The 14,003-nt window shown below is 44.2% G+C and overlaps 4 non-coding genes across 4 annotated transcripts; all 4 read left to right on the forward strand.

Annotated features, from left to right (window-relative positions):
* The first annotated feature begins 2,211 nt into the window (after window positions 1-2,211).
* TRNAV-CAC (transfer RNA valine (anticodon CAC)) lies at window positions 2,212-2,283 on the forward strand. Its single transcript has one exon. It is a non-coding gene; the product is annotated as a tRNA-Val (tRNA).
* A 1,417-nt stretch (window positions 2,284-3,700) lies between these two features.
* Window positions 3,701-3,772, forward strand: TRNAV-CAC (transfer RNA valine (anticodon CAC)). Its single transcript has one exon. It is a non-coding gene; the product is annotated as a tRNA-Val (tRNA).
* A 3,048-nt stretch (window positions 3,773-6,820) lies between these two features.
* Window positions 6,821-6,892, forward strand: TRNAV-CAC (transfer RNA valine (anticodon CAC)). Its single transcript has one exon. It is a non-coding gene; the product is annotated as a tRNA-Val (tRNA).
* Window positions 6,893-8,989: 2,097 nt separating this feature from the next.
* Window positions 8,990-9,061, forward strand: TRNAV-CAC (transfer RNA valine (anticodon CAC)). The gene has a single exon. It is a non-coding gene; the product is annotated as a tRNA-Val (tRNA).
* Window positions 9,062-14,003: the final 4,942 nt, after the last annotated feature.

The following is a 14,003-nucleotide window of genomic DNA, read 5'->3' on the forward strand; positions in this document are numbered from 1 at the left end:
TTGCTATTGTGGTATCAGTTAGTTTTTCATATAATGGTGATGTAAGCAGAGTGGCGCAGTGGAAGCGTGCTGGGCCCATAACCCAGAGGTCCGTGGATCGAAACCACGCTCTGCTAAATTAATGCAAAATAGCACTTGCTATTTTGATATTAGTTAGTTTTTTCATATAATGGTGATGTAAGCAGAGTGGCGCAGTGGAAGCGTGCTGGGCCCATAACCCAGAGGTCCGTGGATTGAAACCACGCTCTGCTAAATTAATGCACAATATCACTTGCTATTTTGATATAAGTTAGTTTGTTCATACCATGATCATGTAAGCCGAGTGGCGCAGTGGAAGCGTGCTGGGCCCATAACCCAGAGGTCCGGGGATCAAAACCACGCTCTGCTATGTTAATGCAAAGTAGCATTTGCTATTTTGGTATCAGTTAGTTTTTCATATAATGGTGATGTAAGCAGAGTGGAGCAGTGGAAGCGTGCTGGGCCCATAACCCAGAGGTCCGTGGATCGAAACCACGCTCTGCTATGTTAATGCAAAGTAGCATTTGCTATTTTGGTATCAGTTAGTTTTTCATATAATGGTGATGTAAGCAGAGTGGCGCAGTGGAAGCGTGCTGGGCCCATAACCCAGAGGTCCGTGGATCGAAACCACGCTCTGCTAATTTAATGCAAAATAGCACTTGCTATTTTGATATTAGTTAGTTTGTTCATACTATGATCATGTAAGCAGAGTGGCGCAGTGGAAGCGTGCTGGGCCCATAACCCAGAGGTCCGTGGATTGAAACCACGCTCTGCTAAATTAATGCACAATATCACTTGCTATTTTGATATAAGTTAGTTTGTTCATACCATGATCATGTAAGCCGAGTGGCGCAGTGGAAGCGTGCTGGGCCCATAACCCAGAGGTCCGGCGATCAAAACCACGCTCTGCTATGTTAATGCAAAGTAGCATTTGCTATTATGGTATCAGTTAGTTTTTCATATAATGGTGATGTAAGCAGAGTGGCGCAGTGGAAGCGTGCTGGGCCCATAACCCAGAGGTCCGTGGATCGAAACCACGCTCTGCTAAATTAATGCAAAATAGCACTTGCTATTTTGATATTAGTTAGTTTGTTCATACTATGATCATGTAAGCAGAGTGGCGCAGTGGAAGCGTGCTGGGCCCATAACCCAGAGGTCCGTGGATTGAAACCACGCTCTGCTAAATTAATGCACAATATCACTTGCTATTTTGATATAAGTTAGTTTGTTCATACCATGATCATGTAAGCCGAGTGGCGCAGTGGAAGCGTGCTGGGCCCATAACCCAGAGGTCCGGGGATCAAAACCACGCTCTGCTATGTTAATGCAAAGTAGCATTTGCTATTTTGGTATCAGTTAGTTTTTCATATAATGGTGATGTAAGCAGAGTGGAGCAGTGGAAGCGTGCTGGGCCCATAACCCAGAGGTCCGTGGATCGAAACCACGCTCTGCTATGTTAATGCAAAGTAGCATTTGCTATTTTGGTATCAGTTAGTTTTTCATATAATGGTGATGTAAGCAGAGTGGCTCAGTGGAAGCGTGCTGGGCCCATAACTCAGAGGTCCGTGGATTGAGACCACACTCTGCTAAATTAATGCACAATAGCACTTGCTATTTTGATATAAGTTAGTTTGTTCATACCATGATCATGTAAGAAGAGTGGCGCAGTGGAAGCGTGCTTGGCCCATAACCCAGAGGTCCGTGGATCGAAACCACGCTCTGCTATGATAATGCAAAGTAGCATTTGCTATTTTGGTATCAGTTAGTTTTTCATATAATGGTGATATAAGCAGAGTGGCGCAGTGGAAGCGTGCTGGGCCATAACCCAGAGGTCCGTGGATCGAAACCACGCTCTGCTTAATTAATGCAAAATAGCACTTGCTATTTTGATATTAGTTAGTTTGTTCATACTATGATAATGTAAGCATAGTGGCGCAGTGGAAGCGTGCTTGGCCCATAACCCAGAGGTCCGTGGATCGAAACCACGTTCTGCTATGATAATGCAAAGTAGCATTTGCTATTTTGGTATCAGTTAGTTTTTCATATAATGGTGATATAAGCAGAGTGGCGCAGTGGAAGCGTGCTGGGCCATAACCCAGAGGTCCGTGGATCGAAACCACGCTCTGCTTAATTAATGCAAAACAGCACTTGCTATTTTGATATTAGTTAGTTTGTTCATACTATGATAATGTAAGCAGAGTGGCGCAGTGGAAGCGTGCTGGGCCCACAACCCAGAGGTCCGTGGATCGAAACCACGCTCTGCTAAATTAATGCAAAATAGCACTTGCTATTTTGATATTAGTTAGTTTGTTCATACTATGATCATGTAAGCCGAGTGGCGCAGTGGAAGCGTGCTGGGCCCATAACCCAGAGGTCCGGCGATCAAAACCACGCTCTGCTATGTTAATGCAAAGTAGCATTTGCTATTATGGTATCAGTTAGTTTTTCATATAATGGTGATGTAAGCAGAGTGGCGCAGTGGAAGCGTGCTGGGCCCATAACCCAGAGGTCCGTGGATCGAAACCACGCTCTGCTAAATTAATGCAAAATAGCACTTGCTATTTTGATATTAGTTAGTTTGTTCATACTATGATCATGTAAGCAGAGTGGCGCAGTGGAAGCGTGCTGGGCCCATAACCCAGAGGTCCGTGGATTGAAACCACGCTCTGCTAAATTAATGCACAATATCACTTGCTATTTTGATATAAGTTAGTTTGTTCATACCATGATCATGTAAGCCGAGTGGCGCAGTGGAAGCGTGCTGGGCCCATAACCCAGAGGTCCGGGGATCAAAACCACGCTCTGCTATGTTAATGCAAAGTAGCATTTGCTATTTTGGTATCAGTTAGTTTTTCATATAATGGTGATGTAAGCAGAGTGGAGCAGTGGAAGCGTGCTGGGCCCATAACCCAGAGGTCCGTGGATCGAAACCACGCTCTGCTATGTTAATGCAAAGTAGCATTTGCTATTTTGGTATCAGTTAGTTTTTCATATAATGGTGATGTAAGCAGAGTGGCTCAGTGGAAGCGTGCTGGGCCCATAACTCAGAGGTCCGTGGATTGAGACCACACTCTGCTAAATTAATGCACAATAGCACTTGCTATTTTGATATAAGTTAGTTTGTTCATACCATGATCATGTAAGAAGAGTGGCGCAGTGGAAGCGTGCTTGGCCCATAACCCAGAGGTCCGTGGATCGAAACCACGCTCTGCTATGATAATGCAAAGTAGCATTTGCTATTTTGGTATCAGTTAGTTTTTCATATAATGGTGATATAAGCAGAGTGGCGCAGTGGAAGCGTGCTGGGCCATAACCCAGAGGTCCGTGGATCGAAACCACGCTCTGCTTAATTAATGCAAAATAGCACTTGCTATTTTGATATTAGTTAGTTTGTTCATACTATGATAATGTAAGCATAGTGGCGCAGTGGAAGCGTGCTTGGCCCATAACCCAGAGGTCCGTGGATCGAAACCACGTTCTGCTATGATAATGCAAAGTAGCATTTGCTATTTTGGTATCAGTTAGTTTTTCATATAATGGTGATATAAGCAGAGTGGCGCAGTGGAAGCGTGCTGGGCCATAACCCAGAGGTCCGTGGATCGAAACCACGCTCTGCTTAATTAATGCAAAACAGCACTTGCTATTTTGATATTAGTTAGTTTGTTCATACTATGATAATGTAAGCAGAGTGGCGCAGTGGAAGCGTGCTGGGCCCACAACCCAGAGGTCCGTGGATCGAAACCACGCTCTGCTAAATTAATGCAAAATAGCACTTGCTATTTTGATATTAGTTAGTTTGTTCATACTATGATCATGTAAGCAGAGTGGCGCAGTGGAAGCGTGCTGGGCCCATAACCCAGAGGTCCGTGGATTGAAACCACGCTCTGCTAAATTAATGCACAATATCACTTGCTATTTTCATATAAGTTAGTTTGTTCATACCATGCTCATGTAAGCCGAGTGGCGCAGTGGAAGCGTGCTGGGCCCATAACCCAGAGGTCCGGGGATCAAAACCACGCTCTGCTATGTTAATGCAAAGTAGCATTTGCTATTTTGGTATCAGTTAGTTTTTCATATAATGGTGATGTAAGCAGAGTGGAGCAGTGGAAGCGTGCTGGGCCCATAACCCAGAGGTCCATGGATCGAAACCACGCTCTGCTAAATTAATGCAAAATATCACTTGCTATTTTGATATAAGTTAGTTTGTTCATACCATGATCATGTAAGCAGAGTGGCGCAGTGGAAGCGTGCTGGGCCCATAACCCAGAGGTCCGTGGATTGAAACCACGCTCTGCTAAATTAATGCACAATATCACTTGCTATTTTGATATAAGTTAGTTTGTTCATACCATGATCATGTAAGCAGAGTGGCGCAGTGGAAGCGTGCTGGGCCCATAACCCAGAGGTCCGTGGATCGAAACCACTCTTTGCTATGTTAATGCAAAGTAGCATTTGCTATTTTGGTATCAGTTAGTTTTTCATATAATGGTGATATAAGCAGAGTGGCGCAGTGGAAGCGTGCTGGGCCATAACCCAGAGGTCCGTGGATTGAAACCACGCTCTGCTAAATTAATGCAAAATATCACTTGCTATTTTGATATAAGTTAGTTTGTTCATACCATGATCATGTAAGCAGAGTGGCGCAGTGGAAGCGTGCTGGGCCCATAACCCAGAGGTCCGTGGATTGAAACCACGCTCTGCTAAATTAATGCAAAATATCACTTGCTATTTTGATATAAGTTAGTTTGTTCATACCATGATCATGTAAGCAGAGTGGCGCAGTGGAAGCGTGCTGGGCCCATAACCCAGAGGTCCGTGGATTGAAACCACGCTCTGCTAAATTAATGCACAATATCACTTGCTATTTTGATATAAGTTAGTTTGTTCATACCATGATCATGTAAGCAGAGTGGCGCAGTGGAAGCGTGCTGGGCCCATAACCCAGAGGTCCGTGGATCGAAACCACTCTTTGCTATGTTAATGCAAAGTAGCATTTGCTATTTTGTTATCAGTTAGTTTTTCATATAATGGTGATGTAAGCAGAGTGGCTCAGTGGAAGCGTGCTGGGCCCATAACTCAGAGGTCCGTGGATTGAGATCACACTCTGCTAAATTAATGCACAATAGCACTTGCTATTTTGATATAAGTTAGTTTGTTCATACCATGATCACGTAAGCAGAGTGGCGCAGTGGAAGCGTGCTGGGCCCATAACCCAGAGGTCCGTGGATCGAAACCACGCTCTGCTTAATTAATGCAAAATAGCACTTGCTATTTTGATATTAGTTAGTTTGTTCATACTATGAAAATGTAAGCAGAGTGGCGCAGTGGAAGCGTGCTGGGCCCATAACCCAGAGGTCCGTGGATCGAAACCACTCTTTGCTATGTTAATGCAAAGTAGCATTTGCTATTTTGGTATCAGTTAGTTTTTCATATAATGGTGATGTAAGTAGAGTGGCGCAGTGGAAGCGTGCTGGGCCCATAACCCAGAGGTCCGTGGATCGAAACCACGCTCTGCTTAATTAATGCAAAATAGCACTTGCTATTTTGATATTACTTAGTTTGTTCATACTATGATAATGTAAGCAGAGTGGCGCAGTGGAAGCGTGCTGGGCCCATAACCCAGAGGTCCGTGGATCGAAACCACGCTCTGCTAAATTAATGCAAAATAGCACTTGCTATTTTGATATTAGTTAGTTTGTTCATACTATGATCATGTAAGCAGAGTGGCGCAGTGGAAGCGTGCTGGGCCCATAACCCAGAGGTCCGTGGATTGAAACCACGCTCTGCTAAATTAATGCACAATATCACTTGCTATTTTGATATAAGTTAGTTTGTTCATACCATGCTCATGTAAGCCGAGTGGCGCAGTGGAAGCGTGCTGGGCCCATAACCCAGAGGTCCGGGGATCAAAACCACGCTCTGCTATGTTAATGCAAAGTAGCATTTGCTATTTTGGTATCAGTTAGTTTTTCATATAATGGTGATGTAAGCAGAGTGGAGCAGTGGAAGCGTGCTGGGCCCATAACCCAGAGGTCCGTGGATCGAAACCACGCTCTGCTATGTTAATGCAAAGTAGCATTTGCTATTTTGGTATCAGTTAGTTTTTCATATAATGGTGATGTAAGCAGAGTGGCGCAGTGGAAGCGTGCTGGGCCCATAACCCAGAGGTCCGTGGATTGAAACCACGCTCTGCTAAATTAATGCAAAATATCACTTGCTATTTTGATATAAGTTAGTTTGTTCATACCATGATCATGTAAGCAGAGTGGCGCAGTGGAAGCGTGCTGGGCCCATAACCCAGAGGTCCGTGGATTGAAACCACGCTCTGCTAAATTAATGCACAATATCACTTGCTATTTTGATATAAGTTAGTTTGTTCATACCATGATCATGTAAGCCGAGTGGCGCAGTGGAAGCGTGCTGGGCCCATAACCCAGAGGTCCGGGGATCAAAACCATGCTCTGCTATGTTAATGCAAAGTAGCATTTGCTATTATGGTATCAGTTAGTTTTTCATCTAATGGTGATGTAAGCAGAGTGGCGCAGTGGAAGCGTGCTGGGCCCATAACCCAGAGGTCCGTGGATTGAAACCACGCTCTGCTAAATTAATGCAAAATATCACTTGCTATTTTGATATTAGTTAGTTTGTTCATACTATGATCATGTAAGCAGAGTGGCGCAGTGGAAGCGTGCTGGGCCCATAACCCAGAGGTCCGTGGATTGAAACCACGCTCTGCTAAATTAATGCAAAACAGCACTTGCTATTTTGATATTAGTTAGTTTGTTCATACTATGATAATGTAAGCAGAGTGGCGCAGTGGAAGCGTGCTGGGCCCACAACCCAGAGGTCCGTGGATCGAAACCACGCTCTGCTAAATTAATGCAAAATAGCACTTGCTATTTTGATATTAGTTAGTTTGTTCATACTATGATCATGTAAGCAGAGTGGCGCAGTGGAAGCGTGCTGGGCCCATAACCCAGAGGTCCGTGGATTGAAACCACGCTCTGCTAAATTAATGCACAATATCACTTGCTATTTTCATATAAGTTAGTTTGTTCATACCATGCTCATGTAAGCCGAGTGGCGCAGTGGAAGCGTGCTGGGCCCATAACCCAGAGGTCCGGGGATCAAAACCACGCTCTGCTATGTTAATGCAAAGTAGCATTTGCTATTTTGGTATCAGTTAGTTTTTCATATAATGGTGATGTAAGCAGAGTGGAGCAGTGGAAGCGTGCTGGGCCCATAACCCAGAGGTCCGTGGATCGAAACCACGCTCTGCTATGTTAATGCAAAGTAGCATTTGCTATTTTGGTATCAGTTAGTTTTTCATATAATGGTGATGTAAGCAGAGTGGCGCAGTGGAAGCGTGCTGGGCCCATAACCCAGAGGTCCGTGGATTGAAACCACGCTCTGCTAAATTAATGCAAAATAGCACTTGCTATTTTGATATTAGTTAGTTTGTTCATACTATGATCATGTAAGCAGAGTGGCGCAGTGGAAGCGTGCTGGGCCCATAACCCAGAGGTCCGTGGATTGAAACCACGCTCTGCTAAATTAATGCACAATATCACTTGCTATTTTGATATAAGTTAGTTTGTTCATACCATGCTCATGTAAGCCGAGTGGCGCAGTGGAAGCGTGCTGGGCCCATAACCCAGAGGTCCGGGGATCAAAACCACGCTCTGCTATGTTAATGCAAAGTAGCATTTGCTATTTTGGTATCAGTTAGTTTTTCATATAATGGTGATGTAAGCAGAGTGGAGCAGTGGAAGCGTGCTGGGCCCATAACCCAGAGGTCCGTGGATCGAAACCACGCTCTGCTATGTTAATGCAAAGTAGCATTTGCTATTTTGGTATCAGTTAGTTTTTCATATAATGGTGATGTAAGCAGAGTGGCGCAGTGGAAGCGTGCTGGGCCCATAACCCAGAGGTCCGTGGATTGAAACCACGCTCTGCTAAATTAATGCAAAATATCACTTGCTATTTTGATATAAGTTAGTTTGTTCATACCATGATCATGTAAGCAGAGTGGCGCAGTGGAAGCGTGCTGGGCCCATAACCCAGAGGTCCGTGGATTGAAACCACGCTCTGCTAAATTAATGCACAATATCACTTGCTATTTTGATATAAGTTAGTTTGTTCATACCATGATCATGTAAGCCGAGTGGCGCAGTGGAAGCGTGCTGGGCCCATAACCCAGAGGTCCGGGGATCAAAACCATGCTCTGCTATGTTAATGCAAAGTAGCATTTGCTATTATGGTATCAGTTAGTTTTTCATCTAATGGTGATGTAAGCAGAGTGGCGCAGTGGAAGCGTGCTGGGCCCATAACCCAGAGGTCCGTGGATCGAAACCACGCTCTGCTAAATTAATGCAAAATAGCACTTGCTATTTTGATATTAGTTAGTTTGTTCATACTATGATCATGTAAGCAGAGTGGCGCAGTGGAAGCGTGCTGGGCCCATAACCCAGAGGTCCGTGGATTGAAACCACGCTCTGCTAAATTAATGCACAATAGCACTTGCTATTTTGATATAAGTTAGTTTGTTCATACCATGATCATGTAAGCAGAGTGGCGCAGTGGAAGCGTGCTTGGCCCATAACCCAGAGGTCCGTGGATCGAAACCACGCTCTGTTATGATAATGCAAAGTAGCATTTGCTATTTTGGTATCAGTTAGTTTTTCATATAATGGTGATATAAGCAGAGTGGCGCAGTGGAAGCGTGCTGGGCCATAACCCAGAGGTCCGTGGATCGAAACCACGCTCTGCTTAATTAATGCAAAATAGCACTTGCTATTTTGATATTAGTTAGTTTGTTCATACTATGATAATGTAAGCAGAGTGGCGCAGTGGAAGCGTGCTGGGCCCATAACCCAGAGGTCCGTGGATCGAAACCACGCTCTGCTAAATTAATGCAAAACAGCACTTGCTATTTTGATATTAGTTAGTTTGTTCATACTATGATAATGTAAGCAGAGTGGCGCAGTGGAAGCGTGCTGGGCCCACAACCCAGAGGTCCGTGGATCGAAACCACGCTCTGCTAAATTAATGCAAAATAGCACTTGCTATTTTGATATTAGTTAGTTTGTTCATACTATGATCATGTAAGCAGAGTGGCGCAGTGGAAGCGTGCTGGGCCCATAACCCAGAGGTCCGTGGATTGAAACCACGCTCTGCTAAATTAATGCACAATATCACTTGCTATTTTCATATAAGTTAGTTTGTTCATACCATGCTCATGTAAGCCGAGTGGCGCAGTGGAAGCGTGCTGGGCCCATAACCCAGAGGTCCGGGGATCAAAACCACGCTCTGCTTAATTAATGCAAAATAGCACTTGCTATTTTGATATTAGTTAGTTTGTTCATACTATGATAATGTAAGCAGAGTGGCGCAGTGGAAGCGTGCTTGGCCCATAACCCATAGGTCTGTGGATCGAAACCACGCTCTGCTATGATAATGCAAAGTAGCATTTGCTATTTTGGTATCAGTTAGTTTTTCATATAATGGTGATATAAGCAGAGTGGCGCAGTGGAAGCGTGCTGGGCCCATAACCCAGAGGTCCGTGGATTGAAACCACGCTCTGCTAAATTAATGCACAATATCACTTGCTATTTTGATATAAGTTAGTTTGTTCATACCATGATCATGTAAGCAGAGTGGCGCAGTGGAAGCGTGCTGGGCCCATAACCCAGAGGTCCGTGGATCGAAACCACTCTTTGCTATGTTAATGCAAAGTAGCATTTGCTATTTTGTTATCAGTTAGTTTTTCATATAATGGTGATGTAAGCAGAGTGGCTCAGTGGAAGCGTGCTGGGCCCATAACTCAGAGGTCCGTGGATTGAGATCACACTCTGCTAAATTAATGCACAATAGCACTTGCTATTTTGATATAAGTTAGTTTGTTCATACCATGATCACGTAAGCAGAGTGGCGCAGTGGAAGCGTGCTTGGCCCATAACCCAGAGGTCCGTGGATCGAAACCACGCTCTGCTATGATTATGCAAAGTAGCATTTGCTATTTTGGTATCAGTTAGTTTTTCATATAATGGTGATATAAGCAGAGTGGCGCAGTGGAAGCGTGCTGGGCCATAACCCAGAGGTCCGTGGATCGAAACCACGCTCTGCTTAATTAATGCAAAATAGCACTTGCTATTTTGATATTAGTTAGTTTGTTCATACTATGAAAATGTAAGCAGAGTGGCGCAGTGGAAGCGTGCTGGGCCCATAACCCAGAGGTCCGTGGATCGAAACCACTCTTTGCTATGTTAATGCAAAGTAGCATTTGCTATTTTGGTATCAGTTAGTTTTTCATATAATGGTGATGTAAGTAGAGTGGCGCAGTGGAAGCGTGCTGGGCCCATAACCCAGAGGTCCGTGGATCGAAACCACGCTCTGCTTAATTAATGCAAAATAGCACTTGCTATTTTGATATTAGTTAGTTTGTTCATACTATGATAATGTAAGCAGAGTGGTGCAGTGGAAGCGTGCTGGGCCCATAACCCAGAGGTCCGTGGATTGAAACCACGCTCTGCTAAATTAATGCACAATATCACTTGCTATTTTGATATAAGTTAGTTTGTTCATACCATGATCATGTAAGCCGAGTGGCGCAGTGGAAGCGTGCTGGGCCCATAACCCAGAGGTCCGTGGATCAAAACCACGCTCTGCTATGTTAATGCAAAGTAGCATTTGCTATTTTGGTATCAGTTAGTTTTTCATATAATGGTGATATAAGCAGAGTGGCGCAGTGGAAGCGTGCTGGGCCCATAACCCAGAGGTCCGTGGATTGAAACCACGCTCTGCTAAATTAATGCACAATATCACTTGCTATTTTGATATAAGTTAGTTTGTTCATACCATGATCATGTAAGCAGAGTGGCGCAGTGGAAGCGTGCTGGGCCCATAACCCAGAGGTCCGTGGATCGAAACCACTCTTTGCTATGTTAATGCAAAGTAGCATTTGCTATTTTGTTATCAGTTAGTTTTTCATATAATGGTGATGTAAGCAGAGTGGCTCAGTGGAAGCGTGCTGGGCCCATAACTCAGAGGTCCGTGGATTGAGATCACACTCTGCTAAATTAATGCACAATAGCACTTGCTATTTTGATATAAGTTAGTTTGTTCATACCATGATCACGTAAGCAGAGTGGCGCAGTGGAAGCGTGCTTGGCCCATAACCCAGAGGTCCGTGGATCGAAACCACGCTCTGCTATGATTATGCAAAGTAGCATTTGCTATTTTGGTATCAGTTAGTTTTTCATATAATGGTGATATAAGCAGAGTGGCGCAGTGGAAGCGTGCTGGGCCATAACCCAGAGGTCCGTGGATCGAAACCACGCTCTGCTTAATTAATGCAAAATAGCACTTGCTATTTTGATATTAGTTAGTTTGTTCATACTATGAAAATGTAAGCAGAGTGGCGCAGTGGAAGCGTGCTGGGCCCATAACCCAGAGGTCCGTGGATCGAAACCACTCTTTGCTATGTTAATGCAAAGTAGCATTTGCTATTTTGGTATCAGTTAGTTTTTCATATAATGGTGATGTAAGTAGAGTGGCGCAGTGGAAGCGTGCTGGGCCCATAACCCAGAGGTCCGTGGATCGAAACCACGCTCTGCTTAATTAATGCAAAATAGCACTTGCTATTTTGATATTAGTTAGTTTGTTCATACTATGATAATGTAAGCAGAGTGGTGCAGTGGAAGCGTGCTGGGCCCATAACCCAGAGGTCCGTGGATCGAAACCACGCTCTGCTAAATTAATGCAAAATAGCACTTGCTATTTTGATATTAGTTAGTTTGTTCATACTATGATCATGTAAGCAGAGTGGCGCAGTGGAAGCGTGCTGGGCCCATAACCCAGAGGTCCGTGGATTGAAACCACGCTCTGCTAAATTAATGCACAATATCACTTGCTATTTTGATATAAGTTAGTTTGTTCATACCATGCACATGTAAGCCGAGTGGCGCAGTGGAAGCGTGCTGGGCCCATAACCCAGAGGTCCGGGGATCAAAACCACGCTCTGCTATGTTAATGCAAAGTAGCATTTGCTATTTTGGTATCAGTTAGTTTTTCATATAATGGTGATGTAAGCAGAGTGGAGCAGTGGAAGCGTGCTGGGCCCATAACCCAGAGGTCCGTGGATCGAAACCACGCTCTGCTATGTTAATGCAAAGTAGCATTTGCTATTTTGGTATCAGTTAGTTTTTCATATAATGGTGATGTAAGCAGAGTGGCGCAGTGGAAGCGTGCTGGGCCCATAACCCAGAGGTCCGTGGATCGAAACCACTCTTTGCTATGTTAATGCAAAGTAGCATTTGCTATTTTGTTATCAGTTAGTTTTTCATATAATGGTGATGTAAGCAGAGTGGCTCAGTGGAAGCGTGCTGGGCCCATAACTCAGAGGTCCGTGGATTGAGATCACACTCTGCTAAATTAATGCACAATAGCACTTGCTATTTTGATATAAGTTAGTTTGTTCATACCATGATCACGTAAGCAGAGTGGCGCAGTGGAAGCGTGCTTGGCCCATAACCCAGAGGTCCGTGGATCGAAACCACGCTCTGCTATGATTATGCAAAGTAGCATTTGCTATTTTGGTATCAGTTAGTTTTTCATATAATGGTGATATAAGCAGAGTGGCGCAGTGGAAGCGTGCTGGGCCATAACCCAGAGGTCCGTGGATCGAAACCACGCTCTGCTTAATTAATGCAAAATAGCACTTGCTATTTTGATATTAGTTAGTTTGTTCATACTATGAAAATGTAAGCAGAGTGGCGCAGTGGAAGCGTGCTGGGCCCATAACCCAGAGGTCCGTGGATCGAAACCACTCTTTGCTATGTTAATGCAAAGTAGCATTTGCTATTTTGGTATCAGTTAGTTTTTCATATAATGGTGATGTAAGTAGAGTGGCGCAGTGGAAGCGTGCTGGGCCCATAACCCAGAGGTCCGTGGATCGAAACCACGCTCTGCTTAATTAATGCAAAATAGCACTTGCTATTTTGATATTAGTTAGTTTGTTCATACTATGATAATGTAAGCAGAGTGGTGCAGTGGAAGCGTGCTGGGCCCATAACCCAGAGGTCCGTGGATCGAAACCACGCTCTGCTAAATTAATGCAAAATAGCACTTGCTATTTTGATATTAGTTAGTTTGTTCATACTATGATCATGTAAGCAGAGTGGCGCAGTGGAAGCGTGCTGGGCCCATAACCCAGAGGTCCGTGGATTGAAACCACGCTCTGCTAAATTAATGCACAATATCACTTGCTATTTTGATATAAGTTAGTTTGTTCATACCATGCACATGTAAGCCGAGTGGCGCAGTGGAAGCGTGCTGGGCCCATAACCCAGAGGTCCGGGGATCAAAACCACGCTCTGCTATGTTAATGCAAAGTAGCATTTGCTATTTTGGTATCAGTTAGTTTTTCATATAATGGTGATGTAAGCAGAGTGGAGCAGTGGAAGCGTGCTGGGCCCATAACCCAGAGGTCCGTGGATCGAAACCACGCTCTGCTATGTTAATGCAAAGTAGCATTTGCTATTTTGGTATCAGTTAGTTTTTCATATAATGGTGATGTAAGCAGAGTGGCGCAGTGGAAGCGTGCTGGGCCCATAACCCAGAGGTCCGTGGATTGAAACCACGCTCTGCTAAATTAATGCAAAATATCACTTGCTATTTTGATATAAGTTAGTTTGTTCATACCATGATCATGTAAGCAGAGTGGCGCAGTGGAAGCGTGCTGGGCCCATAACCCAGAGGTCCGTGGATCGAAACCACGCTCTGCTAAATTAATGCACAATATCACTTGCTATTTTGATATAAGTTAGTTTGTTCATACCATGATCATGTAAGCAGAGTGGCGCAGTGGAAGCGTGCTGGGCCCATAACTCAGAGGTCCGTGGATTGAGACCACACTCTGCTAAATTAATGCACAATAGCACTTGCTATTTTGATATAAGTTAGTTTGTTCATACTATGATCATGTA

Source organism: Phalangium opilio, unplaced genomic scaffold (assembly GCF_054372755.1).
Source record: "Phalangium opilio isolate 3A_F unplaced genomic scaffold, DU_Popi_V2 ptg000060l_1, whole genome shotgun sequence".
NCBI lineage: Eukaryota > Metazoa > Arthropoda > Arachnida > Opiliones > Phalangiidae > Phalangium > Phalangium opilio.